We start from the raw sequence: 27734 nt of genomic DNA, 5'->3' as shown, positions 1-27734 counted from the left end.
CCACCGCCGTGTGCGGGGTAAATGTGCGTGCTTGAGACCTTGAGGTTTTGCGGGGCTGACGAGCTAGGGGGGGGACACACAAGGTTCGGGGACACTTCCCCGCTCCCTCCCCACAGCCCCCCAGCTCCAGCCTGCCGTCCTCCTACCCTCGGCCGGGGATGGGGGTCACACCCCAAGCCTCCCCCCTCATCCCCAGCCACGCAAAGCGCCCCCCACTTCGCCTTCCTTCTCCTCTCCCCCGGCGGAACAGGTGGTTTGGCAACGTGAGCGCTTCCCCTCCGGGGCTCGGGGGGGCTCCTCCGGCCGCCCCTCTCCCCCCTTTCACCCCGGGCGCCTCCCGCGGCCGCACAGGGAAGGGTGCCCGGCTCCCCCGGCGGCGGGTGCAGGGAGGGCGGCTGCCGGCGGTGCCCCCCCCCCCGGTTATTGCTATGCACAGCGCTATGCCGGGCTTCCCCTCGCCGCCGTGATTCGGGAGCCTGTGTGTTCCTCCCCCCCCACCCTCGCGTTGAGCCGGCCGGGTTTGGTTCCCGCAGTGGGCAGCCCCCCCCGCCAGTACTGCTCCGCCCGGCCGGGGGGCGGCAGGGAGAGGAAGGAGGGCGCTGCCCCCCCCGGCCGCTCGCCCATCTGCAGGCACCGCACGCAGGCGGCGCAGGAGAGCGAGGCGCTGCCACCGGGGAAGGGGCTCCCGGGGACAGGGTCCCGCCAGGGCCCTTTTTTTTTTGTTGTTTGGGGGGGGGAGGTCCCTGTGCAGGGCCTGCAGCTTCCCGCTGTCCCCGGGGGTGGCTTTATAAACATGTCCGCCCGTGCCGGCCGTGGGATCAGCGGTGGGTTTTTGGGCAAGTGGACGTGGGAACGGGATTTGGGCAGCCCGGCCGGCCGGAGCTTTGTGCAGGACACCGGCATCTGGGCAGAGATAAGCCTGCCCCCCCACCTAGCCACCCCGCTTCCCACGCCGGAGCTCACGGGCGGCTGCTTCCCTTAGGTCCTGCAACTTTATAGGGGTCACTCCTCATATCTGCGTGCGGCCGGAGCATCGAATAATGCACAGAGGAGGCAGCGCTCTGTGCCCTCCTTTTAAAGGAAGAAGGGCTTGAATTTTAGTATTATTTATTTATTTTCTCCCGGTTGTAAGCTGTCAAAGCGACACTAGGAGACGGTTCTGCCTTACGATTTGTTACTGAGGATCTTGCAACAAAGTGATCAGATCTTAGGATCTGGGGGGGAATTTTGACTGAGTAACAGATGAGGAGTTTCTTTGTAATTTTCTGCTTCCCGTCGTCCTGGCTAGAGGAGCTTGTTGGGTGAGCTGTATGTCTGCATTAGCATCAAGGGAGACGATAGTTTCTTTTTTCCACGTTAATGGCATTTTTGCTCATTTCAGTTGTTATATATGGTGAATACAACACGTTTTACCACTTATGCTTTTTTATAATGCTATTAGTGGTTAGATACATCAACACAGTAAATCCTCACTGAAAGAAAAAGATACCAAAGTAGTTGCTTCTCACACGATTAATTTGTCTTGAGAGACAATTAGTACAGTTGACAAGGGGATTAGCTCCTTTTATAGACTGGTTTATGTTGCCATGAAAATGGCAAATTGATAATTGTTACACAGAGCTTTAAATCTATTAAAATGAATAAGTTGAAAAGAAGTGACCTGAATTTAGAACTGTTTTAACCGTAAGTGGGGAGACAGCTAAGCATTGCAACTTGTACAGCTCATGGATGAAAATTTGGCCCCTAGTATCACCTCTGCATTTTAGGACCTCACCCTTTCTGTTTTCTTACACTTGTGCTGAGTAAACTTATGGATAAAATATTTAGAGATAAATAACGTACTGCATTTATTTATATGAGTTATGAAAAGGAGTAGTAGGGTACTCTATGAACAAATTACCTACAGAAGAATTCATAATGCCAAAGAAGAAAACAAAATGCTCACTTCAGGGCAAAAGAAATACTACCAGAAGTAGTACTGATGCCTTAGGCAACAAGCAAAGCAAAAGCTTTATCATTTCCTAATTCTACAGTGTTTGTAAATTCAAGTGGAAAATGTTTTCCTATGTATGGAAGGGGGACGTGATCATAAGAGATATCACATTACCTGTGCAGTCTCGTTTTCCTGATGGCACATACTTTTTCCAATAATAATACACTAACTCTCTTGCTAGCCTATGTATCATTTGATGTGTTTTCAGCAAAGGAATGCTTTCTCTATCCAAGTATGTTACCAGCTGTTTCTCAGACAATGACAAGAATGTTAGAATTAGTGGGTAGATTCGTGGTTGTAGTAGGGGGGGAATGATAACTGGTTCTTACCTACGATACACTTTCTCACATTTCTGTCCTCTGAATGATTATATGTGCAGCTTTTGATCTTTAGAGTAGGTCTGTGTGTATGTAAATGCACATATTTAAAAATAAGCATTTTCCTGTATCATATTCTGAATGTTGGTAGGGCTGCTTATAGTCTGTACATTTCTGCTGGCCTGCTATTATAAATAGAAGCTGGCAGTTCAGAAAGACTGCATTAAGCACTGTTGTGAAAATGTTGAAATGAATCAACTCCACTGCAATGTTCCTTAACCCTGTATTAAAGGGAAAAAAAAAAAAAAAAAAAAAAAAAAGGGCAGGGTTACCATGTCAAAACTGCAATTCTGTCCTATGCTGCTTCCCTGAACCCATGCATTGATTGAGTAATTTCATCAGCCCCGCATTACTTGATTGCTTAGAAGTTTCCTAATGATCTGTATGCTGTAGGAAGAATCTGAAAGTCGTGAGTGGAATGGCAATGATTTTGTGTTTTATGAGGCTATTCAAAAAGTCGCTCTGATTTATGTAGCTCAAAAGCTCCGAAGTCTTTGAGATTAGCCACGCTGCCTGATATTTTCTTCATACATCAGTCGTCCCACACTCCTCACTCCCTGAACAGGAGTTTAGAACAGTGCTTTAATTAAGCAGGGATTAGGTGGCATTCCTTGTCAACTGCACAATTTGTGTATGCTTTGTATCTTCTGCAGTTGATGGTCTAATGCTTTTATATTTTGTACTTAACACCCATTCTCATTTCTTCCCTTGACATATGTACATAGTAATATATCTGTGCATACGGCTATCCTATTTCTATTGTGCATATAGAAATGTAGGCACAAACATGCATATTAAATGTGGCGAAATCACCAAAGGCAGTGGCTACGTACTATGGGTACAAACGTTTTTGCTGAAAAAATACACTGAAGCATTTTTTAATATTAATTCAATACAGCACTGCACAGCAGTAGTTTGGATACCCTGACTATTGCAAGTTGTTTCTTTATATTTATCGGTGCTTTCAGGCATGTTCTCTCAGTTGTGTACTGCCCTTAACTTTATTTTCAATGGTAAGTTTAGATATATACATATATAGTATAGTTATATATGTTTTTATAGAGAGATATGTATATATACACATTATACATATATATATTATATATATATATATATATACTTTTTTTTTTTTTTTTCAAGAGAGAAAAGTAGATATGCTCTTCCCTTCCTCCTCTCAGCCTGTAGACTTAGTGGGCCAGGAGAGGTAAATTCCTTGTGTTAGGCAAACTCTGGGCATTGCTGGATCCTGAGATGGTTCATACTTTTAAGCTCTTCTGGATAATAATGTCAGGGCAGTTCCAACATGGGGTTTAATACTTATTGAGATTATAGTGCCCTTAGAATATAAAAATATATAAAAATATTTGTAAGGAAAAGGGAGTTGTCTAGCTTGGTAATATTCACATCCACATTTTGTTGTTAGCTGTTGTACTAAAATGCACTTGGTTTGTATTGCTGTGTGCATCAGTAGCCTTCTTAGAAGGTATATAGTGTATGTCACTGACTTCATTACACTATTCTCACATGTTTTGCAAAGAACAGGACAAGCAAGCTAAATGGATTTATTAAAAAGAAAAAAAATAACTAAATCCCCAATCTATATGTGCCTATAGCACCTGTAGTATCTACAGCTGAGTGTTCAGGTCTCTGCCTTGCTGTACCAAAGTTATTTGCTTAGTTTAAACATACATACAGTTGAAAATCTGAAGTACTGTGACTTAGCAGACAGTAGCTTTTGTTAGTAGCTATGTTCTACTTAAATGCACAGCATGCGTGACATCCTCTATGTTTCTATGCACACTGTGTCTCCCAAGAGCTTAAATTTGCACTAGTATTTCAGTCCCTATAATGTGTTTTAGTGCCAGTTACTCTGCAGCTAAAGAAGGATAATTTTCCATGCTGTGGACTGCAGCTTGCTATCCTCCAAAGGCCTGTTTGCCATTAGGTGTCACTGCTTTCTGGAGTGTTTCTTAGTGATCATCAGGGCCTGATCCAGAGTCCATCATGATCCAGGTGAGTTGTTTTGTTACTTCAGGAGATTTTAAACTCATCCTGTGGATTGCTGACTACAGCAGGCAGCTCCTATTCATGGTTTTAAATAATTCTTAGCATTATTTCAAGTTCTTTGTCCTTTATAAAGACAGAGAAAAAAAAGCAACCATCTAGTTTCAAGTGGCTTCCAAACAAATTCCTGACATAGCAATCACTGTGGCTGGTGCTGCTGTGTGCTTTCAGATTACTGCTTATAGATGCACAGAGTCTTTATTCTCACAGTACCATCTTTGAAAAAACACACTGGAGAAAAGTCTTTTAAGACTGTGACTACATAAACCTACCAACTAAGGTTCATTTAACTTAATGAACAAAGGCATTAAGTATGGTTCTCTTCCACTCCCTGGCCCTGTAAAGCAAGTGGTATTGGCAGAAGATTACTTTTGTAAGCCATTAGGTTACTCCCTAGATATAGACTTGAACTTACATCATTTTCTTCCATTTGATATATAGCTATCTATAATCTGCCATGGCAGTCTGTTTTTTGCTGAAAATTATTGGAGGCTTTTGCCTTTTGAGTTTTGTATTTTCACTCTTTGTCACTGCTGTTCCATTTCTTGATCTTATTTCAGCATACTAGCAATGGTTTTAAAAATGACTTGTACAAAAGAGTAGCTCTATTTGGCTATCAATTTCTAATTAGTTTTCCTAATTAAATGAATTACGTATGAAAGCGCGGTAAAACTCTTTTTACCTACCGACCCTTCAAACATAGTTAGTGTTTTATACCTTCAGTGTTCAAAATAGTTACTGGGCATAGCCAGTCACTTTTGGTTTTTGGACTTGAGTGACCAATAGGAAAAGGAAACTATTTATAAAATGGTCTATATTTTGAACAAATATCAGAAAATAATCAAAATTTGAATTTGTGTTCTGTAAGTATGTATTACAATACATGATAGCTTGATATATGGAAAATGTTGACTTTGGGTGGTACGCTCGTGAAGAGGCAAACTAGGACTGCCTAGTTTTGCCTAGTTCACATCTGCAAATGCAGGTGTCAAATTCAGGTGTTTCTTTTTTTATTAGATTTGGACTCCAGAAGGAACAAATTGTTACCTAACCTGTTGAGATTGGAATAAAACTTTGATTTCAGAGGCATACTTGCCATCATTGCTGAAGTCTGGGCAGCTCCACACCCCTCCAACCCATACACCTTGTAGTCCAGGTCACGGTTTTCATCATGCTGACACCCACCTCTGACAGCCCCAGATGTCCTCATTTGTTTGTGCTATCTATGAATTCCAAGAAGCAAACATGACAATCCTGGCTCAATACTAAAGCATAACACCCAGTTAGCCAGCAAACCCTGTTGTTACAGCTGGAAACTGGACATAAAATGGGGCTGAGGTTTCTCTGAAGCATTTTGCACCCTAGACTGACTGGCAGTCTAGCAAATAGCTTCATGCTGGGCATCTGGAATAGAAGTGCTATTTCTTTCCGTCTATGATGTTGTTTTGTCTTCCTACACTATGAACAGTATCCATTAGGTGCCACTTTCCTGGTAAGCGTAGGGATTGACCTCTCAGAGCTGTAGAAAATGTTTAAATGAAGCTGTGGACTCTGTTTTCATGCAAAGTCCAGTTTCTTCCCCAAAACTCATTATCTTGGGCAAAAATGCCTTGCAAGTCAAAGTGCCCCTTCACTGCTAATAAACTACTGGAGAAGATGCAATACTGAGCTGCTGGAATGTGATACTTGGCACTGAATATGTGCTAAATGCATGTTAAGTAAGTGTAGCACTAGCTAAAACATCTTCAACACCAGGTAATGAAGGCTTGGGTGAAACATCCTGAGGTCAGTTCTTGGCTAGCTAATTCATTTGAAGCAGTGTGCAGAGAAAAGGAAAAGATGCTTTCTCCCACTATGATGCAGAATTTAATTGTGTATACTTGACATAGAGGTAGTAATTTAAACATAGAGTCTACCATGGAATAAATTAGTGCTGGATGGGTGAGGAAAGGGTGTGTTTCTTGTGTTACTTTTATGTCCGTCAGTATCTTCCTACGAGTGCCAGAAGGGCAGTTTCCTCTGTTACTCTTCATTATAGGTATCGGACTCTATTTTCTCATTATTCTTTACCAAATGCTTATGTGAGAAGTGATGGTGCAAGTGAAAGATGCTCTTGTGCCTGGAACCACTGTAATTAATAACGGTTATGTGACTTGGAGAATTATTACTGATCTGTATAACATGGAGGACACAGACTGAATTGAAGGTTAGCAGATGAAATGTACTGGCATTTGGATGACAGTTATGAAACTTGGCAAGAGAGAAGGCTTGAAATTTTGTAGTGTTGTAATTTTGTAAGTTTCAAAATTTATATACTAGTTACAATGATAATAGACTTAATTCAGCAGAGAAAGCATTTGGTATTCTGTATTGTACTGCAGAATGTACTTCAGCCTGAGAGCCCTGTTCCTGATTCGGTCTGGTGTAATCACATCAGGTCAGGGAAGGGATATTCTATGAGATGTAAGTGTTGCATTAAAAATCAAAACCAAACAAAAACCAAAATGGGATACTTGTTTTATGATAAGAAAGGATAGCAAAGATAACACAGTCACTAGAGTATTGAGTATTTTTGCATAGTATTCAACTTACAGTGGAAGACTTTGTGCAGAGGCAAATATTGTATTTTATGCAACTGTAAACTGATGGATATCCCATTATTGTGTGCAGGGATAGATTTAAAGTAAGAATCTGTTGCACACATTAGTTTTGAGATGATGTGGAAGTAGGGTGGAAAAAAAAAGATGAAACGGAAAAAGTTTCCTGAAACTTATGCTGGGTTTATATGACAAGCTATGCTCAGGAGGAAATTGAAAAGGAAGCTGAGTAAAAATGCAAGCAGATGAGGAAAACAAGATATCAAAGGCAAGAGCCACTAGTTTTCTGTTTCTGTTTTTCCAGGAGCTGTGTAATATTCCTGTAAGTGCTATGCTAAATGGAAAAGTTCTGAACCAGAAAGGGGAAAATGTGAAGGCATAGAATTTAAATGAAGAATTATACGTGTATTTTAACCTATTAGATAACACTGTGCTGAAATACTAATTATTCCTAATTGTTATATTTGCTTTACCCATGAATAAAATATCACATATCTAATAAAATATGCAGTAAAAATCACTATAAAATTCCTCTTGGAGCCTTTCATGCAGATTTAAAGGATTTAATCTCTTATTTCTTCATTGCTTTTTAAATCATTAACTTCCTATAATCAGTTGGATTGTTAAGGCCAATATCCAGTGAACCTAACAATAATTGCTTGTTTTGAAGAACAATTTTTCGTTAGTCCAACTGTATCTTTCTCAGACGCTTAAATCAAGTTGGTGATTTCATTATAATAATTAACTTGCAATAAATCAAAATCAAATAGTACCTCTCTGGTGCTGTGGAAAGTAGCTCTGGATGAGAGCTGCAGAGAGAGCAGAGGATGGCATGTCAGCAGACCTGAATGTTGGCCTGGATTTGCTGTGTTTTATTTTGCTGTGTACAGATACCATTATGACCGCTTTAGCAAGTCCATTTTAAATAGAGAAATGAGAATATGCATAGAACAGGCTTTCCCGCTTTGTGACTCCAAAAGCTGCTCAGGACTCAGATTTGATGACAGGAGGTAACTTGGTTTATTTTTAAAGCGCTCAGGACTCAGGTCTGACTGGCTGCCAGTAGAGCTTAGCCTCCCGAGCCACTGAGATGTTTTGAAGTTGTCAGTTGTCTTTCTCAGGTGATGAGATACTCCTGCAGAGTTACCTAACTGATTACAACCAGTACTGAAAGTTATCTGACACTATAGCCCATGCTGACAGCACACAGCAGGCAGATCTCTGGACCAAACTATTAAGTAAGGACATTTGTTGCTGCATGCTCTTTGTCTTCTTGCATTCTTTATAGTGCTCACCTTAAATGTTTGAGAATGTTGTAAATCCAATTTATGTACTGGGGAGTTGTTGAAGGGAAAAAGAGGGCAGAAAAGATCCATTTCTCACTCAGCAAAGCCAGTGTAGAATTCTACAGCATGGTCTGTGTGTTAAATGGCAAGTGAAAGGTAGATATCTAGTATTGTGCTTATTAAAATACACATACTTTTTCTTTTCATTATTTTTATTCATTTCTTTCTTTCTCATATTCCAAGCTCATGGCAGGTAGTTGTGACAGTAGCTATGTTCTGTACTCTTTTATTTATATATATATATATATATTTCTGTTCAGGAAAATAAAGTTAAACATACTATAACATCACTCTCTTTTATTTGGACAGACAAAGCTGCTTTTTCTTTCTCTGAATTCCACTTCTTTGACCTCTTTTGAGACAAATACACCCTCACATGCTTAATGCTAGCCCTTCTTCAACTCTCCTCTTTGTGAACCTGCAGACCCAAATAGTATTGCACTATATTCACCAATATACTTGCTATAAATATCTTTTAATGCCCTACTCAGGTGCCATCTCCATGCTACAGGTTTATAACTAGCAATGGGAATTGTATTTATGTATGTACATACCATGTATAAGTAGGTGCTTTGTCAGTAAGCAGAGGGATTATTCTTTAATTTAGGATGAAATTAGTTTCCATCTCGTAAATGACAACACAGAGACTAGGGAGGTTTTTCACTTGCAGGCAGGAAGTCATAACGTGAATATAAATTGTGTAATGGCACCCCACTGTGCTAGAAGCTGTACAAATGCAAAATAAAAAGTTTGGCTGTCAGAAGATTTCAAGTGAAAAGTGAAAGAGAAGGCTTGGGTCTCTGCAACCCAGACAGTTTGTACACCAGGAGAAAAAGTTGCACATCTTTAGGCATGTTCTGAAAGACAAATTCATTCATTCATGCTTGTGAATGATCACCATGTGTACAAAGAAACGGAAGTACATAGATATGTCTTCAGGGATGTATTGACAGGACAGATGTGGTGTGAGTGATGTCAGTACTCCCTGGTTTGTGACACAGGATAACAAAAGGTTATTCAGGTTGGATATTAGGACAAATTTCTTCTCAGAAGGAGTGGTTAGATGTTGGAACAGGCTGCTTGGGGAAGTGGTGGAGTCCCTGTCCGTGGAGATGTTTAAGGGAACGGTAGATGTGGTACTTAGGGACATGGTTTCGTGGGCAACATTGGTGTTAGGTGAATGGTTGGACCAGATGATCTTGGAGGTCTTTTCCAATCTTAATGATTCCATTATTCTATAAATGTTACGGTGGTATGGTTTAAGGTAATTGACAGGAAACAAAGGATACCAGTGTGTGTATAATCATTACCTACAATGCTTTATTGTCAATGGAACTGGTTGTACTGGCAAAATAAAAATAATAATTATCTTATCAGAGGCCAACATTTTACTCTCTGGCTTTAACTAGAGCAGGAACTAATTCATGCTTATGCATATGCACTTTCTTTGTCTCTTTCCTTTGGACAAATGTTTCATAGTACAGTTTTGGTAAGATTCTAGGTAGAAAGAAAAGAGCCCTTTGGGAGAAGGTGGAAAAATACATTGCAAAATACCCTAGTTTGTTTTAAAGAGAGATTCAAATACAATCATTGTTTCAACAATGTTTTGATAACGTCCTAGAAACTTCATGCAGTTAATTAATGAGGCTGTAGTTTCTCCCAGAACCAATCTAGAACAATGATTTTCCAGCTCCATGGAGTAACTCTCCTGTGACAGAATTAGATTGCAATACAACCTGGATGTGTATGAGAAACACATATCTTCTTGGAAATATTCTCTTGTTTTTGCTTGCGGTGGAAAGACTCCAAACTGTGAAGTATGGACTACTTCAAACAAAAAGGCTGAGGGGAGCGGGTAGGAGGAAATGTGGCCGGTGTAATGTATAAGCTAGGCAGGGAATAGTTAGCAGCTCTCTATGTCACCATCATGGAAGACGATGTCTTGGGTTCACCATCACTGCTGTGCCTAGCTGCAGGGAGAGAAGGAGTTTGCAATAAAGGACAGGATGAATCTGCAGGAACCAAAGCATTACCACGGGTTTTCTCTGCAGCAGAGAGGCTCTGGGAACAGGGGTAATGTGGGGAGGATCTTGGTGATACCTTATACATGGGAACTTTGGAAGGGGATAGAGAGTTGTGGTTGGCAGCAGTGAGGGTTTGTTAGGTGGTGAATGGGTGCAGGAAAAAAACTAGAGCCTCAGTGATGGGCCAGGATAGCTTTGTAAGAGCACGGGATAATTTTAGGGAGTAGCAGATAATGTTACACTTATGTGGCCTTATACGCAGACCAGGCTTTAAAAATTTGGGACAAGCCATATAAAGGAGGTGTATGTACAAGCATATAAGGAAAGCTGGGAAACCCAAAGGAGTGAGGTACTGGGATTGGCCAAATATTGCTGGGAAAAAAAAAAAAAAAAAAGAAAAAGTAATACAAATGATGTTTTGAGAACAACATATCTAAAAGATAATACTGAGTTTAAAAGAAACTAAATTATAGATTAGAAAATGGGGTTGTTTCTCCATGTCCAGCCTCCAGACTTTTCACTGTAAAACATTTGATGGTTGTGGTGTGTGGTAGATTTTTTTTCTTCTTGAGACGATAATTGCACCTAGTTACTCCGCAGAAAGATGAGATCCATTTTATCTTTATATTGTCTCATACCATTGTACACAGATATAAACAATGAGTGCTGAAGTGTCATCTTCCTCTTCTCTGCTCCCAGGATAATTCTGAATGTATTGTACTTTCCAGTGCCTTGGCATTATCCCTCTGATTAAATAATCTTCCTCTGTGCAGCAGTTTATTGCTGGTCTGTACCATGTATCCTCAGCTTTGTGGTGAGTGGGAGGAAGGAATGCACACAGCCAAAGCTTCTGCTCCATTGACTTTTGACCTAATTTAGGAAGAAAGAAAAGGAAAATAATGCAACGTGCTTCTGGATTCAAAGCCTATGGTCTCTTTCAAGGAGTGGGAGAGAGATGTCTAGTTTTATCCCCACTTGAATAGTTGCATAGCTTGCCTTAAAATGTAGACCTCTCTTCAATGAGCTCCAGGGTAGTGAGTGGATCTGCTTTCATGCTTATCTAGTAGCATATCATTTGGGCTGTTGAGGCTAAAGCCTGGTTTTCTTTCAACATCAACCTTGTCCAGCCCCTATTCAAAGCAACAAATGCACAGCCACTGACTTGTGTTTCCTTAAAATGAAGCACAATGGAACCTGGGGATAATACTTCTTTAAATTTACTTCTGTTTGAGATCAACAAACTCTAATAACAGGACTGAATGATGTATGGAAAGAAGAGGTAAGTACCTCCTTGGGGGAAGGTAGATAATGATAGTATTTGAAACTGTTATTGCTGAAAATCGTCTTCTGCAAGATTTAGGAGTAAAAAATGCTGTTCATTAAAGTACTGTTTGTTTTGTGTTTTTTTTTTCAAGTATTTTTTGTTTTTTAAAGAGATGCATTTTTCCCCATTTTCTGTAAGACTGCCAAATGTCCCCGAGGCTAGAATTAATTGGCTCTTTGTGTTGTGTCAAGTAAGGAGTACAACTGTTTTCAGAAAATACTAGGTTTATAGACTCCCATCCAGAACATGAAAGGGAGAGAGAGGCTAACTTTATATAAACAAGGTCATTGCGTCATTTTGTAGCGATAGCTTGGAGTAAGAAAGAGAATATTGAAATTGTTGGTGTCTGTGCTTTGGAAGTTGTTAAAACTGATCCTGTAGTCCCCATCCCTTCATTCTGTTGAATTCTCCCTTTAGAACAAGCATGGGTCCTTCACTATCCCTCTCACCTCCGGGCATCTGCAATGAATAAGCAAATACTTAGGAATAACCAGTGTCTATTTTTTGAGGCTGCTTCAGGAGTAAGTGCCATGGAGAGCTATTTTGTTGTTGCTTTTGTCAGTGTTTTAGAGGTTGACAGTTCCGATTCATTTCACAAACTCCCCTGGACCAATTTGGATTCTAATGTATTTTATCATTTTTAATACTGCCATTTCAAAGGCCACTTCTCATGATAGTGAGAGGTCAGTGGACAGCAGCAGATGTATATGTAAGCTTTGAAACAGCTCTTTTATGGAGGGGTTTGATAAGTATGTCTTTGAGCTGTTGCATTAAAATTCCGAAGTGTTAACTTAAATGTAATAATGCTGTGACAAAGTGCTACTACCATCTGCTAGTGAGGATCAGTACTATTTTAAAATCTCCATAATTCCCAGGAAGAGCAGAGGAGCCGTGGCGTGAAGAAAGTCTAACTCTAAATTAGTATTTAGTTCAAGGAGCTACAAACTCTTCGTGGGCACCACTGTCTACTAGAGATTTTGAGTCACACTCTCAGCTCACGTAAAGGAATAAATATTTGTGACATATGAAAATATGATGCCCATTTCTATTGCAGCAGAATCCTTTCTACTTACAGCCACTTCTCATTCACATCACAGTTGCAATTCAGTGGTAACTACAGATACAGTTTGTATGGTGAAATAACTAGGGAACGTGCTCACCACGGGTACTTAGAATGCTTCATTGATGAGCCGTTCCTTATCATTTAGCTCTCATGGACTGAGATATAGTTCTTTGCTTAGTATTCCTACGGGGTTTTGAACACCACTTAAACACTCAGCCCGTTCTGTATGTGAAAGTCAGTTTACACTTAGAGGGTGATCTATTGTTGGAAGTGTTCTCAGTAGCAGAATGTCTCCATCCCCAGACTTCTCTCAGCTGAACATGCAGAAACAATTCAGTTTCTAGTAAGAAGACTAGATTTGAAATTATTCCAAAAGTCAGCGGAACTTGCTGGTATCTGTTAGAAAATTATTTCTCCAACAGTATTAACACACTTTACTCATATTAATGAAGAGCTAAGTCTTATTCAATATAAAATATGGGGTCAAGAAGAAAAATCAAGTAATAATAATAATATAATATTAATATAATATAATATATAATAAACATATAGCTGTTGATCTTCTAGTTCAGGAAGGATTTTTGAGATTCACGTTACAAGATGTATTTTATAAAATTTCCAGTTGAGAGGAAAAGCGGAAATGGGGGGCAACCATAAGCTTTTTTTTTTTTTTCCTCTTCCTTCTCTTTGAAAGAATTCACCAGGTTTTATTTTTTATTTAGTCACAGTCTTACATGGAACATAGTTGATGCTCTTTACTAGCTCTGCAAAGAAGTAGACTATCTCTCTCACATTCCTTTTGAGAAATATTTTTTTAGTCAATATTGCTTCCTAGTGTACAGACCATGTGTGCAATGGCTATGTGGTACACATAGCTAAGACGTACTAAGACCAACTCTCTTAGATAACATACCATCTCTTGCCTTTTATTCTTATTTACTATTTTTCCTTGCTGAAAGTAAGACTGGGACTTTTTGCTTGTTCAAAAAACAAGCAAATAAGCAAGAGTCAGAACTCTGTCCCTTGTTACTTTAAGTGTAGAGATCTTGACCTGTTGCAGTCTGCACCCTTGGGAAGCCACACTGCTTTACCACGTTTTCATGTGGAAGGGTTGATCATCTGTAGAGGTACTTGCTTAAGACTAGCCACTGCAGAGACAGGCTAAATTAAAGATTTCTTAGCTGTCTGTGGCTCAATCCAAGTGACTACCTTGTATTGTACTATCACTAAGAGGTGTTCTAGTTTATCCCGTTTGAGAGTGGGAGTACAGAGGTTTCTTGTGATAGCAAATGTCTACCAGAGGCATAGTGACTGGAAGCTTTTTGTACTGTGAGAATAAGGTCTTACCTTAGGGGTATTGTTACTTTTTTTTTTTTTCTTTCACCAGAATGACTTTTCATACCTGATATATATGGATCCACAGTCAGTAGTCTTTAAACCTCCCCCTTCAAGGAAGCTCAGTGTATCATGACTGCCTGCTGAGTAACCTGTACAAGGTCTACTGGATGGTGACCCTCCATGAGAATGAAGCCAGACTTACTCCCACATAATTTTCACTGCTAGTTTTCTTTTAATGAAATGTTTATCTTTCTTCTTAAAAATCATTTTAGTACTGATATATTCAAAGCATATATGGTCAGAGACTGAACTTTGTTAAGAAGCAACTTGTCATAGAGCTAGTGAGGGTGTTTTCCATCTATTGAATCCCTTGTTTTTTGGAAGAATTCATGGCTATTTCTAGTAGCTACCTTATTACTTCTCTCTCTCATTCTCATCACCCCAATGAAGAATCAGATGGATTTCACCAGGATTAAGGGAAGGAAGCACTTGCTCTAGTTATACCAAAGAGTAAGGGTCAGGGATGACAGGAGGTGTTTCAGCTGCAGGTTGTAATGAAGTTCTTGCCTCCATCTGTGAAATGCTGCATAGTGTGCATGATTATTAGCTGTTCCTTCATTTAGATTTATGGGGTCTAAATATTTTTGAAAGTGTCCGGATAAGTGCTTTTTGAGTTTGTTTATTTATTTATTTTTGCCCACTACCTATCTCTATAAGCAAATGTCTTTTTTAAAGTGTGGTTGCCAAGAAGGTAGAGAAGTCTGACTAAAACTGAGTATGTCAGGGGCGAAAATGAGACAAAACTGAGAATCAGTTAGCCCAAAAATATCGCAGTATAGTTTTCTGTGGAGCCTGGTAGCTAAGCCAGCTGATACTTTTGTGTCAGACTGCACATACTATAGTGCAGGTGTAGTGTTGCCCTCTTTCCATACCTTCTGATAAAATAAACTCAGACATGGTGCTGGCCACCCTGACCCTCCTGCTTTGTGTGTATGCTACTGTCTACCTTTCTCATTCCCAGAAAGCTTATTTCATCCCATCCCATCCCAAGTTTACTCTTATCCTCCTAATACAGATGCCACTTACAGGGGCGAGTAAAAGCTTTACCTGCACACCAGCTGTTTCTTGTGCTTTTGAATTGCTAAGGGGCAAAGCCACTTAGCAGTTTCTTACCACAAGCAGTTGTCTGTCTCAGGCCAGTTCCTCCAGAATGAGTTTGATGCCTACAAAAACATTTATCAACAGAGTACTCATATTGCAAGCAACGCCCTTGGGCTTTTTGGAGATCCAGGCCTTTAAGATAGCGTGACAGTGTGTGGTTGCAGTTTAAGTATTTATGTTGGGATCCAGAATAATGGTAGCAAGGAAGGAGAGTAGTTTCTGAGTCAACAGCTTTTCAGGCAACAGCTGTCAATGAAACTTATAGCTGAACTATGAGAAACATGCCTTGTGTTCCCTGTTGCTATTCCTCTAATAGCATTGCTTAGTGTTCATGTTGTGTTAATAGTACAGTCCCACCTGAGATCGTGGCCCTGTTTTATGTGATGTGTACATAGTAAAAAAAAAAAAAAAAAACAGTTTGTGGTGAAGTTCCTGTAATCTTGCTGTCTTGTTGTTTCTTGTCAGCTTCATTTACTTGGTCTCATGCCTCAAGACAATGCTCTTATATTCATGTTTCCAGAAAGGCAAGGGAAAACTTCAATAAAAGTTTTAGCCTGAAACTATGTAGGAAATGGTTCTGGCTTCTATTACCTCTTATTTTTCCCCATCTGTACCAGCGGATTATATTTATTACGACAACATAATTTTTGGAGCCAAAATAAAAATCCTCTTAAAATTGCTTATTTATCTGTCTGCTCCTTGCAAAATAGTATTTTTAGATTCTTGCTGGTGTCATTCACATAGTATATTGCAATGCCTTCAGATGGCATCCGTTTGTGTCCTAGGGCTAACTTGCCTGGGCATAGTACCAAACTCACTATTCCTTAGGCTTCCGCTCAGTATACTGTATTCAGCTGCTTTTCTACACAATCAAAAGTGAAGATAGATCAGATAGAGATTTTTTTTTCCCCTAACCTATAATCATAAATTGTGCAGCCAAGAAGTTTATGCAGTGGCACAAGAATGGATTTTGCATACATTTTCTTTCATGTTGTGCAAAACAATGTTTTTGCCTTCAGCTTCTGACCATGTAAGCTTCTGACTGAATACAGCCTTGAAATCTTCTCAGATTTATTTTTTTTCCCCTATTCTCTAAAGATCTGAAAGAAACTATCATCGTTTCGTCTCACCTGCTGAGCAAACCAGACCATCGTGTTCATTTGGACATGTTGCTGGATCCAGATGGAACTTTATTCCTATCTTACTTCCTTTTAGGCAATAACTCCTAGCAGAACAGTCATCAGGATAAAGACTGCTGGCCATGCTCCTTTTTCTCATTTCTAACTGGAACGTGACAAATGAATAACATTTTCAAAGTAGTTGCTGACCGCTACTTTTTCAAGCGGTGCATGTATTTCATAGCTCATATTATTTTCATAATCCCTGAGGGTTGTGGTTGTTTGACTGCTAACAGAATCTGATAGACATGAGCGTGTGGATAGTAGCTTTTTTAGGAGATGTTAGAAAAAAAAAAAAAAAAAGAAAAAAAGATTTCCGATGTGACACATTATGAAAAGCTGCCAGAGCTATTTAAAAGGAAAAAAATGGACTATAACTCTTCTTACAGATGATAACTTTACAGTAAACATCATGTCCTTTGTTGCAGAACATTTGGAGAAGTACGTATGTAACATTAGCTCTGAAAGCTGTTCTTCGCTTTTTCAGACTCCTTGCATGACTTCTGAAGTCAGTATGAATCATTCCATTGGCTTTATTGGACTTTGGGTCACATCTTCTGTGTTTATCTCATTCCTTCTTGTCCTTTTGTCCTTCTTCCCTTCCCCCAATCAAGTATTTCTTTGCTTTTTTTTTTTCTTCCTTTTTTTCTTTTTTTCTCCAAAGTCATTAGTGGCTGCCAATACTCATAAGCAGCCTTTCAGTAATGCATGTGGAGTATTCATGAGTGTTTGAATCAGAGAGAAAGTTTAGGGAAATTTTCACACTTCCAAATTTAAACATGGGTGAAAATCTAACTAACACTTTATTCCTGTTGTTATTCTAATCTTTTGTATTGCTTTCAGTATTTCTGTCTAAAGGTGTAAAAACCTGATTCAGTAGTTAGTTTATTTTCAGTGGGCTTAATGTCCTTCTGAAGCATTGATTGCTGTCAAAAACCGAAAAAAAGGACAAGATGGACCATTGATCTCCACTGATGTCTGTCCAGGGCAGCCTGTGTGTACCTCCAAATGTATGCTTGGTTCATTTGAGTGAGAATGCCTACTTTCACTGATAGAAATGGAGACAAAAAGCATTTTTATGGCTGAGGAAAAAGACTAGAATTTGTGAAAGGTATATTCAATATTGGACTCTTTTCTGACCTTAAGGAAGACATACAATGAAGCAGATGAACTGTTAAAATTAAACTGCCAAGTCTCTTTATGCATTAGAGTTGTAGAGGCATTAGAGCTGTACCCTGTTCAACTGTTGTTTTGACTTGTTAAACCTATGTTTTTCCATGTGGATAGTTATATCTCTTCATCAAACACCTTACGCCATGTCTGCTGAGTTTGCAAACTCTTCAGGTTGAGCTCTGTCTTGTGCTGTGTTGTATGTGTATGGCAAGTCAGAATAACACACTTCATTTCAGCTGAGAGCTTTGAAATTTACTGTACAACTGTTAGGGTTTTTTTGTTTGGTTGGTTGGTTTGGTTTTGTTTCAGTGACTCGAACAAGCTATTCTGTTTCAGGAATGCAAAATTTGGAGGAAAGCAATGAGCATATTCTGTGACATGCTTCCAAGATGAGTGTTTGTGAGTGATGGAGCAGGACTGTTCACTCAGTTATACTGGAGGGTGAAAAGTGCTGATCTGGAGTGCTACTGTTATGGACAGAAATTGGGTGCAAGTTTCAAATACATATTCATATTTATGAAAACAGTGAAGCTCTAGCTTGTGTGAAGTTGGCTATAACAGTGTTTCAAATGGTACTGTAAATATATCTCTACAGTTATATGAAACTGCACCTGTTTTTTTACATGTTCTTATCAGCTGTTACTGGCTAACTTGTATTATCTGAAAGAATTGCTTTATTTTGCATTCTCAGCACAGTTTTCAACAATAATATCTTATATCTAGTTCGAAAACTTAAAACTTCAAATTGTAAATGATTTCCTGAATTACCTGTGGAATTTTGCTTGTTTTCCTCTGACATCTAGTACTCCAGCATTGTGATTCCACTAGATAGCAGGCTAATTAAAACCATCACATATATTCTACAATGTAAAACTCAATCCAGTGTAAGCATTAGTGAAGATAAATGCACACCTATTTCTGAACTTCTGATTCTATTTCAGGTGGGCTTTACAAGCTTCTTTCTCTTACTTTCTTCTAACTGAGGTCTTGTCTTTAAATGCAAACTATTTTTGAGAATTACATGTCCATTGGAAATATTAAGACTCTGTAACACTGGTTATCAGGAATAGCTTGCTAAAAAAATAGAGCATTTTTGAAAGGAGGATGCCATGAAGTTGATGGACACCCGAAAAAACGTATCCATGCAAAATGATCTTAGTGATCAGTCAACTTTCAAAGTAATATATGTGTAAAAATGGTCCCCAGTGGGCCCTACAAGTTGTCTGTAGGCTAATGGCTTATGTTAATCTTTCAGATATTTTGGGGGGGGGTAAATCAGTTCAAAGTTGAGTGGTATAGATATCAAAACAAAAAAAAAAAAGAAAACAAACACCACCATCAACAAAATAAAAATTAAAAAAAAAAAGCCATGTTGTCTGAGCAGAGAAGAGAATATTAATTATTTTCGCACTAAATATTGCACACTCAAAACAAGTGTTTTTCCTTCATGTCCTTACTGTCACTTAATCATATTTACCTTTCTCGTGATTCAGATATGTCCACTGTTAAGTTTGAAAGGATGTCCTACTGTCCTGTTTTGTGACTGGTGTTTCTATAACTTGGGACTCATCCTCCTCATCCGTCTGTCCTTGTGTGCATGTGTCAGTCTCTCCTGGTGTGTCTGTGGCAGCAAACTCCCCTTAACTTTCTTTCTCTGTTCCATCTGTACTTGCCTTGTACAGGTATATGAGGCACCAGTACAAAGGTTATCATGTAGACATTCCTTTATTTGTTACCTCATGGGGATGTCTGTACACTGAAGTTCATGTGTTTGCAGCGTGGTATACTTAAAGTATTTAAGGCGATTAAGTTTGAATGAGCTTTCAAAAGTTCATGTACTTCACAGATTATTTTGAAGTAGTTCAGAGTCTTCATTTGGAAGCCCTGTTAAAATAATGAATATTTTTAATGGTATTGCATGACAGGCCAAGCAATGTAACTAGAATTTTTTTATAGTTACACAACACAACAATTTTTAGTCCTAAATATTATGTATGAATTCACATTTTAGGAAGATTTTGATTGTTTATTATGCTACCTGGATTAATCCAATCATATTTAAAATACCAATAGAAAGAAATTTCAACACTCAGTGCAGAACTTTAGCTTTAGGAATATCTTCTGAGCAAACAATGTCAGATGAGTAACACTCTTTAGAAGGAAAGAATAATGCTGTGGTTAAAGCACTTGACTTGCATTCAGGAGATTCTAATGTGTGTTGTTTTTTTTTTTTTTGACAACTCCACAATTTATTGCATGACATTGGGCAAGACACTTTTATTACTTTATTGTCTGAGTAACAGTAGCTTTGTCTGTATCTTCAGAACATCATTTTATAAGTGAACATGGAAAAGTTGGGGCAGCCAAGCAGGATATGGAGCTTCAAACAAACAAACAAGACCACCTGCCTTGAACTTTTCCACTTTAAGACACATTCAGAATATTTTGTTCTGTCTGAATGATATGATCTGTAATATGTAATGAACATGTCATTGTCAGATCTTGACAAGGTGATGACAGCATATATATAAAATGTTTTACTGTGGTAGTGGGAATACTTCCTAGACTGTTCATACACATATTTACTTACATTGTCACATTCAACTGCATGCTTCTACTATTTTCTTCCCCCAACAATATTCAGAGAGATGATTTACCTTCACCATTATTGAAAATGGAATATTGCTCCTATTTCAACAACAGATTGAAAATATTTACTTGAACAATTTGCCCATTTCTGGGTGAAGGTTTATTATAGAACCATGGCTGACCCACATACTAATATCAGAAGTGAGGGGAGTGATATATAAAGAAAAATAACCTGTATCTTCCTCTTTTCTTTTTGGAAAATAATAATAATAATAATAATAATAATAATAATAATAGTAATAATAAAAGATATCAAATCAGTGGGTATTGGTTATTTTTATAGCTTAATGAAAGCTTCCTTTTTATGCTGTGCTGTTTAAAGTGATGGCTTAACCCTTACTTGAGTACTTTGGCCATGTTCTGTCCAAATTGGTAATGTTAAGACTGATTACTGTAGAGGGTAAATAATTCTATCTGCTTAATAACTTTTATTTTTCCTGCATACTGAGTATTTTTATTTTCTGTTCCAACATGCATATATAGTTCAATTCTTCTATGCATAATTCTGTATGTGTTTGTATAATCCTACAGTGTTTTCTGATATATTAAGGAATTAATTTGTCTTCTAATTTTCTTCTTCCCTTGTTCATCATTTGTAACTATGTAGAACAATAATTAAGACAAGAGGGAAGAAATGTAGTGTGTTGATAGCTCTTTAAATCCATAGCTGCTATTAAAAAGGACAGTCAGCCATAAACTCTGTTTATCAGTTAAACAGTACTTACTTAGGTGAGCCAGGTGGGGAAAACATTAGCAGTTAAGTGGTAGTATTAACAGATAACTTGGTCTTCTATATGTAAATGTAGTTATTTTCTGTACCATACTGGCTTTAATAATATTTTGCCGATATTCTCTACCCAGATCTAATGCAAAGTCCAGTGCTGTAGGACAGAAGTAATTTGATTTCTGTACCACGACAGTTCTCAAAACTTCCTATGAGGCTCTATGATAACTTTGTTGATTAACTTTGGTCTGAACGGAAAGATGTATTTTTTGCTGTGTGACAAAGTAGGTGAAATGCATTCCCTGAACTCAGAAGAGGAAGCAAATGAGTGTTCTAGATGAGATTAGCCTATTTAGTTTCACATTTTAAGCTGTTCTGGAATTATACTGCACAATTGTTAGATTAGCTGGTCAGAGTGGTGCTGGAGGATGATAAATTTTAGCCATTAGCACATTAGCGATGTGAAAAAAAGAACGAAATCCACTTCTATTAACAGGGCTGATGGACCAGTCAAAGTACCTTGAAACTCATTAGATGATGTATTTCCATCAACACATACGTCTGTAGTAATTGAAAAAGCCTTAAGGATTTGGAGACTTCTGATTATGATTCAGACACTTGCCTTCAGTAAGATATTTGGTTTTTAGCTAGTTGTTGTGCTTAGAGACATTTCTGAAAATACTACAGAGAACTACTCTGCAGTTTCCTATTCCATACATTGTTGTGCAGCTACCTGATGTCTGCAAAAGACAAAAGATTTTAAGTTTATGAACAGAGAAAAGACAAATTGAGTTTGTGAAATTGTTTTCTTGATTTAATGTGTTTTACTATACATGAGATTGGTGTAGCAAATGTGTGACGAATTCATGAAAACATATATCAATTCATTCTTTGAAAATACGAATATAATTGCATTCTAGTACTTGTTCTTGGCAGTGACTGCTGCCTGTGATAGCTGCTGGATTGTTTGCAGTCAAACGTGAGCAAAAATCAGCTTTCACAGTACCTAATTCAGACTTCCTAGCCCCTTGACTTCCAGCTGCTTGCTGAACAACTTCTGACCAAAGTAATTTGTTGTGGTTTTTATTGTTGTTGTTTTCTAGTAGGAAAGCTTTTTTTTTTTTTTTTTTTTTTCCCATCTGTTAAGTGATATCTTTCAAAAAAATTTTCTGCTGCAGAAACAAAGAAAAGCCATAAGGGCTAGAGTTGTTTGCTCCCTCCTTTCTACAGCCCTCAGTTGAATACCAAATTCTTTTGAATCACAGGTGCTAGGCCACTACGTAGTATGTTGCTACTTAGGATTCTTTTTGAGAATGAGGAAGGGCTGGTGGAGGTCTGCTTACATGTAATCAATTGACAGCTAAGGAAATTAAACATTATTATAACATTTGATGGTGCTTAAAACAAGGTTCTCTATAGGAAGTATAAAGCATATCACTTTCCTGTATGCCACATTGATTTATATCAAACCAGAATAATGCATATTGATTCACATATGCATTCTGTTGGCATGTGAAAGTCCCTCCAACACATCTTCCGACTTGGCTGCATTTTCTTGTAATGATACTAACTGCCCCACAATCAATTTACTTTAACAGGTCTCCAAGGCTTAGTAGCATTGCCCCAGAGCTTGGCTATAGCACAGTTTGCAAAACAAGAGTGTAATGATGTTTTACTATGGTATGTTTTGCCCTCTGAGTTGATGAGGTTCTCTTATGGTAAGCATACAATTGTAGATACAGTTTCTAGTATAAGTACCTTTGTATCATTAATATTAGGAATATTGAGAGATACTCATGTAAATGTGCAGTTTCATTGTTTCTGTTGAATAGGGATACAATAGTTTGCCTTTCAACTTCAGAATTGGGAGCCATATGGGGTTGTGCAGAAATTATATCAGCTCCAAGTTATGAAAGTCGTCTTCTGCTTTCTGGCAGGTACTCAGCTGGTTTTCAAACATCTGCTCGAAAAGATAACATCTAGCTTTATTTTAGAACTCTACATTTTGCTTTAAATAGAAGTGACTTGCATGTCTGTGGACAATATAATTGACAATGTTGTCTTTACTAAAGGTATTTTTAAGAACTAGGCATGTGCAGCAGCTTCAACCTAGCAAACATTTTCAATTATAAACCTTATATGGTTAGTATTCTGTTCTGTTCATCTAGTTTGGTTATGTGGCTCTTCCCTATGCCAATATTCTTTCCTTTTAAATAAGATACCTTTGAACTTCATACCAGAGTTTCCAAGATACACACACAATTTAAAAGAAATCTTAACTTCTGTTCCACTTTTCTTTCATGCTTGCTGATACATGCTACTACTACTGAAAACCAACTTTTTTTTTTGTCTTTTACAATAATTGAGTTAAGTCAGTGCTGTCCAGATGAAATCAGTTAGCCCTTTTTGAATTTGTTAACCCACTCTGGACAAATGCTAACTGCATGGCTTTTGTAATACAGTAAAGCACTGGTATCTCTCCTTGGTTTTGTTAGCACTCCTACAGAGTCATTTCTTAATGAGATCAGGGACTGGGTAATTTGTAATTGTACAGCTGAGGAGGTTACAGTTTATGACATTAATAGAATAAGTATTTGCTGCTAAACCACTGAGATCTCCTTAATAAAATAGATGATCTCATGAAGGAAAAACCTTTACCAACTGATTTGAAGAATATACTGAAAATAGTGGTTGTGGGCAAGAATCTAAGGATAGGATGAAGTCCAAACATCTTTGAACTTGAAGGAGTAGCCGAGGAAGAGCTTATGGGTGTGAATTGAAATCAGACAGGCTATGAGGAGAGTGTTGTCTAACCCCATGAGAACTTTATAAACCTTTATAATTTTTCCAAGCCTCATTACGCTCTTTTGTTAACTGTGGATGGTGTACATGCTAGCACTAAACCTGCAACCACAAAACACTGGGGCAGGAAGTATGCTACATTGTGGAGTGGCCATCAGTGAGGCTTTCCCTGGCTGTTCCACAGTCTCAGAGATTGGCATGACACAACTCAGTCTAAGCACAAAAAGTGATGCATAGGGGAACCTGTAATGTCCCAGCACCCTGTCTGTCCTATGGTTTCATCTCTGAGGTGAGTGGTGACGAATTATCATGAAAGCATGTGTTTCAGCTCTCCTTTTTGTGATGAAACTGAATGCAATAGATTTGCTGACATCCTTACTGGCTAGAAACATTAGAGTCACTACTGATGTAAACATATTTACGGGAATTACATTTGCAAAAGAGGACGGAAGACTAAACAATTTAGGAAAGCATGTAATCTATGTGCTCTCAGTCTTTCTTATTTTTATTTTAATTTAGGTAAAATTTTAGCTTTTGGATAACTTAATTACAAGTTAGAAACTTATCAGGACTTTAGGAATAATAAAAGCTTTCAGACTGCTATACAGAGAAGGAATAATCCAAAGATGAGTCTTTCAAAGAAACAGCTGTAGTGTGGGTTTTAGTGTTACACATTCAAGTATGTGGTTGTGTATAATCTCAGACCTATTGCCTATTTAAGGTTTAATGTTGAAATGTTTTGTTTGTTTTTCTTTTGGATTGCCAAAGTGGCTCTTTGAAGAAGCCTTTGATCTTATCATCCATGGAACAAAAGTTCTTAACTGTGTTGATTTTTGGACAGACAGAGTATTTATGAGATAGGGCATCTGCCAGTTAAGAAGAAAAGCAAAAAATAGAAATCATAACTGTAAAAGAAAGCAGTTAAGAAGAAGAATTAAGACTATAAATCATAGATTTGAAAGAGGAAGATTAAGGACTCCGTAATAAGAAAGACTTTGGGTCTAGCTTAAATAAACAACCCTACAAATTGATAGTGTTCTGGGCTTTTAAGGAGAAGAGTAAGTGTACTGTCTTTGTTAGTCTTCAGCAATAATCTTAATTAATAGATATGTGTTGTCCTGTAAGATCTTATCTCTTCACTGAAAACTGGGGTAATGACTATTGACATTTCCAGGTACTTCTGGATTTTCCTTTAATATGCTAGTGTGTTCTTATTTTTACCTCTAATAAAAGTCCAGATGTATGATATTTTCTTAATATTTTTGTATGTATGAAGCATTGTGCTTATGAGTGACTTCACGACTTATCAAAGACTCTAGAATTATGGGGAAACAAATTAGTGTTTTGGTATGCTCACACTACAATGTCATGTCCAAAATACTTTGAAACTTCTTGATTCAGAGAGCATGACCATGGCATCTTAAATGTATGCTAGTTAGTTCTTCTCCTGTGTAGCATTATACTGAAGCAGCAGCTGGCTGTTAAAGGATATTTAATGAAGTACGTTGAACTGATTTGTATAAACTGCAGCCACTGAAATTTAGGACAGTTCAAAATTTTCTGCTTAAAGTCTGGATTATGCACAGGCAGAATGTACAGGTCTGCTATCAGGCATTTAGAGCTCTTTTGCTGGGTCTCCTTCTGACCCCAGTCATAGGGAACTTCTCTAGGAAATAAGAGGATGCACCCCTGCCTTGGACTTAGCATAAACCATGGATTTACAGCAACATTTATGGTGCTGTCAAACGTGGAGTTGGGCTTGTTCTGATTTGGAACCCAGATGGATATATATTCCCAGAACTGTCAGTGCCATATAAATCCCTAAAAGAAAGGTGTAAAGAACTGAGATTTGTTGCTAATGTCAATTGATCTGTTGGTAGGAAAGGATTACTAAATGGGACAGATTACACGAAATGTGCTGTTTTACAAATAAATGTCTGCTTACAAAGAAAATGCAGATAGGCATTTCACTCCCACTGACCTTTTGGCCTTGTGGCATTTCATAACCAGTGGTAAAAAATACCAAGTAAGCACCATTGTTGTGGGCACAGTATGGACGTTGTATGTCCATTATTATGCTGTTATTTGGATAGGTAGAGGTAAACCAAAGACAATGTTATAAGATATCCTGAATTGACTGTGGTGTGCACTAAGACAGGCACACATGGGGGACTTTGCTCTTTGGGATCATGTTTCCCAACAACTGATTTTAACCATTAAAATCTCAGAAGTAGTTTTAAACCACATATAGTGTTCCCCAAATGAAACTGAAGCAATTTTATACTAGTGCTGAGCCTGTGTCCTCCCAGATTTGCTGCCATGGAGGGTTAATATGAAAAGTGCTGTTTTGGTTTTGTCAGATATGACCACTCATCCTAATCCATCTCCTAAGCATGTGTGTGTGTTTGTGTGTGCACATGCACACATTTGCTTTCTTTTCCTCAAGTAATCTTTTCCAGGATGTCAATGTCAAATAATAAAGGAAGAGATTATTTTGACAGAAACACGAGGATGCTGTGACTGGAAGGGTCATGTCCTTCACAGTCAAATCATGGAAACATTAGCTTCAGACTGATGTTTTCCTGGAGGCAGGCCATGAAGAGTGCAGTGCTTTGCAAGCCAGTATGACAAAGGAATAAAATAATGGGGAAGGAGGGATTTAGGATGTAGAGTTTGTAGGACTATCTAGATGTGTTTTCTTCATTTATTTTAAATCATATTTCTCTATTTTAGATTCAAAACCATCTGCTAGTGAAAAGCTGTGAAATTATTACTGCTAACAAGTTTTTATTATTATTATTAGATAAACCTGGGCTGGCTGGATTGACAGATTTTAAGCGATTCTATAAGCTTTGTTGGGTCTGTGTTAGTTTGCTGCATCACCTCCTCAAAAAAAGAGGATGCTAATACTTCAATCTGTGTCAGTAATCTTCCTTTTGATATAGCTGATGAGTTCTAATGGACCAACAAGTATGACATGGAGAATATGGGGGCAGCTTTAACGTCACATGATGATTTTCTGTGTAGAAAGAAGGAACAAGCACAGGAACATCAAATGGTGGACTAGATTGGCATTAGTTCATCAGTCCCTGTGAAGTTTTCTCCTACTTCCCCTCACCAGAGTTGAATGTGAGTCCTGAGCAAAGTAAACAAACAAAGAAGATATTATGGTGGCGTCTTTTAGCACAATTCTCAAACAACAGATCTAGGAGGACACCTTTCTTAGTAGGCTCGCTCAGTACTTGTAACAGGAAGTTACCTTCAACATTCTGCAGGAATTTACCAGACTTACTTGTCACAGCAGTATTGATATTCCCAGTTTATGTCTGGGGATTTGAAGTCTCCCATGAGGACAAGGGAGCTGATCCAGAAATTTCCCCTAATTACCTATAGAGTAGCTGTCCTGGTTTCAGGTAGGACAGAGTTAATTTTCCTCCTAGTAGCTGGCAGGGTGCTATGTTTTGGATTAGAATGAGAAGAGCGCTGATAACATGCTGATGTTTTAATTGTTGTAGAGCAGTGCTTACACCAAGCCAAGGACTTTTCAGCTTCTCGCTCTGTCCTGCTAGCGAGCAGGCTAGGGATGCAGCAAGAGCTGGGAGGGGACAGACCCAGGACAGCTGACCCAAACTGGCCAAAGGGGTATTCCATACCATCTGACGTCATGCTGAACAATATATAGGGGTGGCTAGCCGGGCTGGGGGGCCGGCTGCTCGGGGATAGGCTGGGCATCGGTCAACGGGTGGTGAGCAATTGCATTGTGCATCACTTATTTCGTACACATTATTACTATTAATACTATTATTATTATTATTATTATTGTTATTATTATTATTGTTATTATTTTTCCTGTCTTAATAAACTGTCTTTATCTCAACTCACAGACTTCACTTTCCCGTTTCTCTCCCCCATCCCGGAGAG

The 27734-nt window shown here is 38.5% G+C and overlaps 1 protein-coding gene across 1 annotated transcript in view; it reads left to right on the top strand.

Moving 5' to 3' along the window:
- The window catches only part of GRID2 (glutamate ionotropic receptor delta type subunit 2), a 728283-nt gene that overhangs the window by 498 nt on the left and 700051 nt on the right, over positions 1–27734 (top strand). The gene's annotated exons all lie outside the window — the stretch shown is intronic.

Source organism: Cygnus atratus, chromosome 4 (genome assembly GCF_013377495.2).
Source record: "Cygnus atratus isolate AKBS03 ecotype Queensland, Australia chromosome 4, CAtr_DNAZoo_HiC_assembly, whole genome shotgun sequence".
Lineage (NCBI taxonomy): Eukaryota > Metazoa > Chordata > Aves > Anseriformes > Anatidae > Cygnus > Cygnus atratus.
The sequence above is the reverse complement of the archived record's forward strand: the minus strand, read 5'-3'. Positions and strand labels throughout refer to the sequence as shown.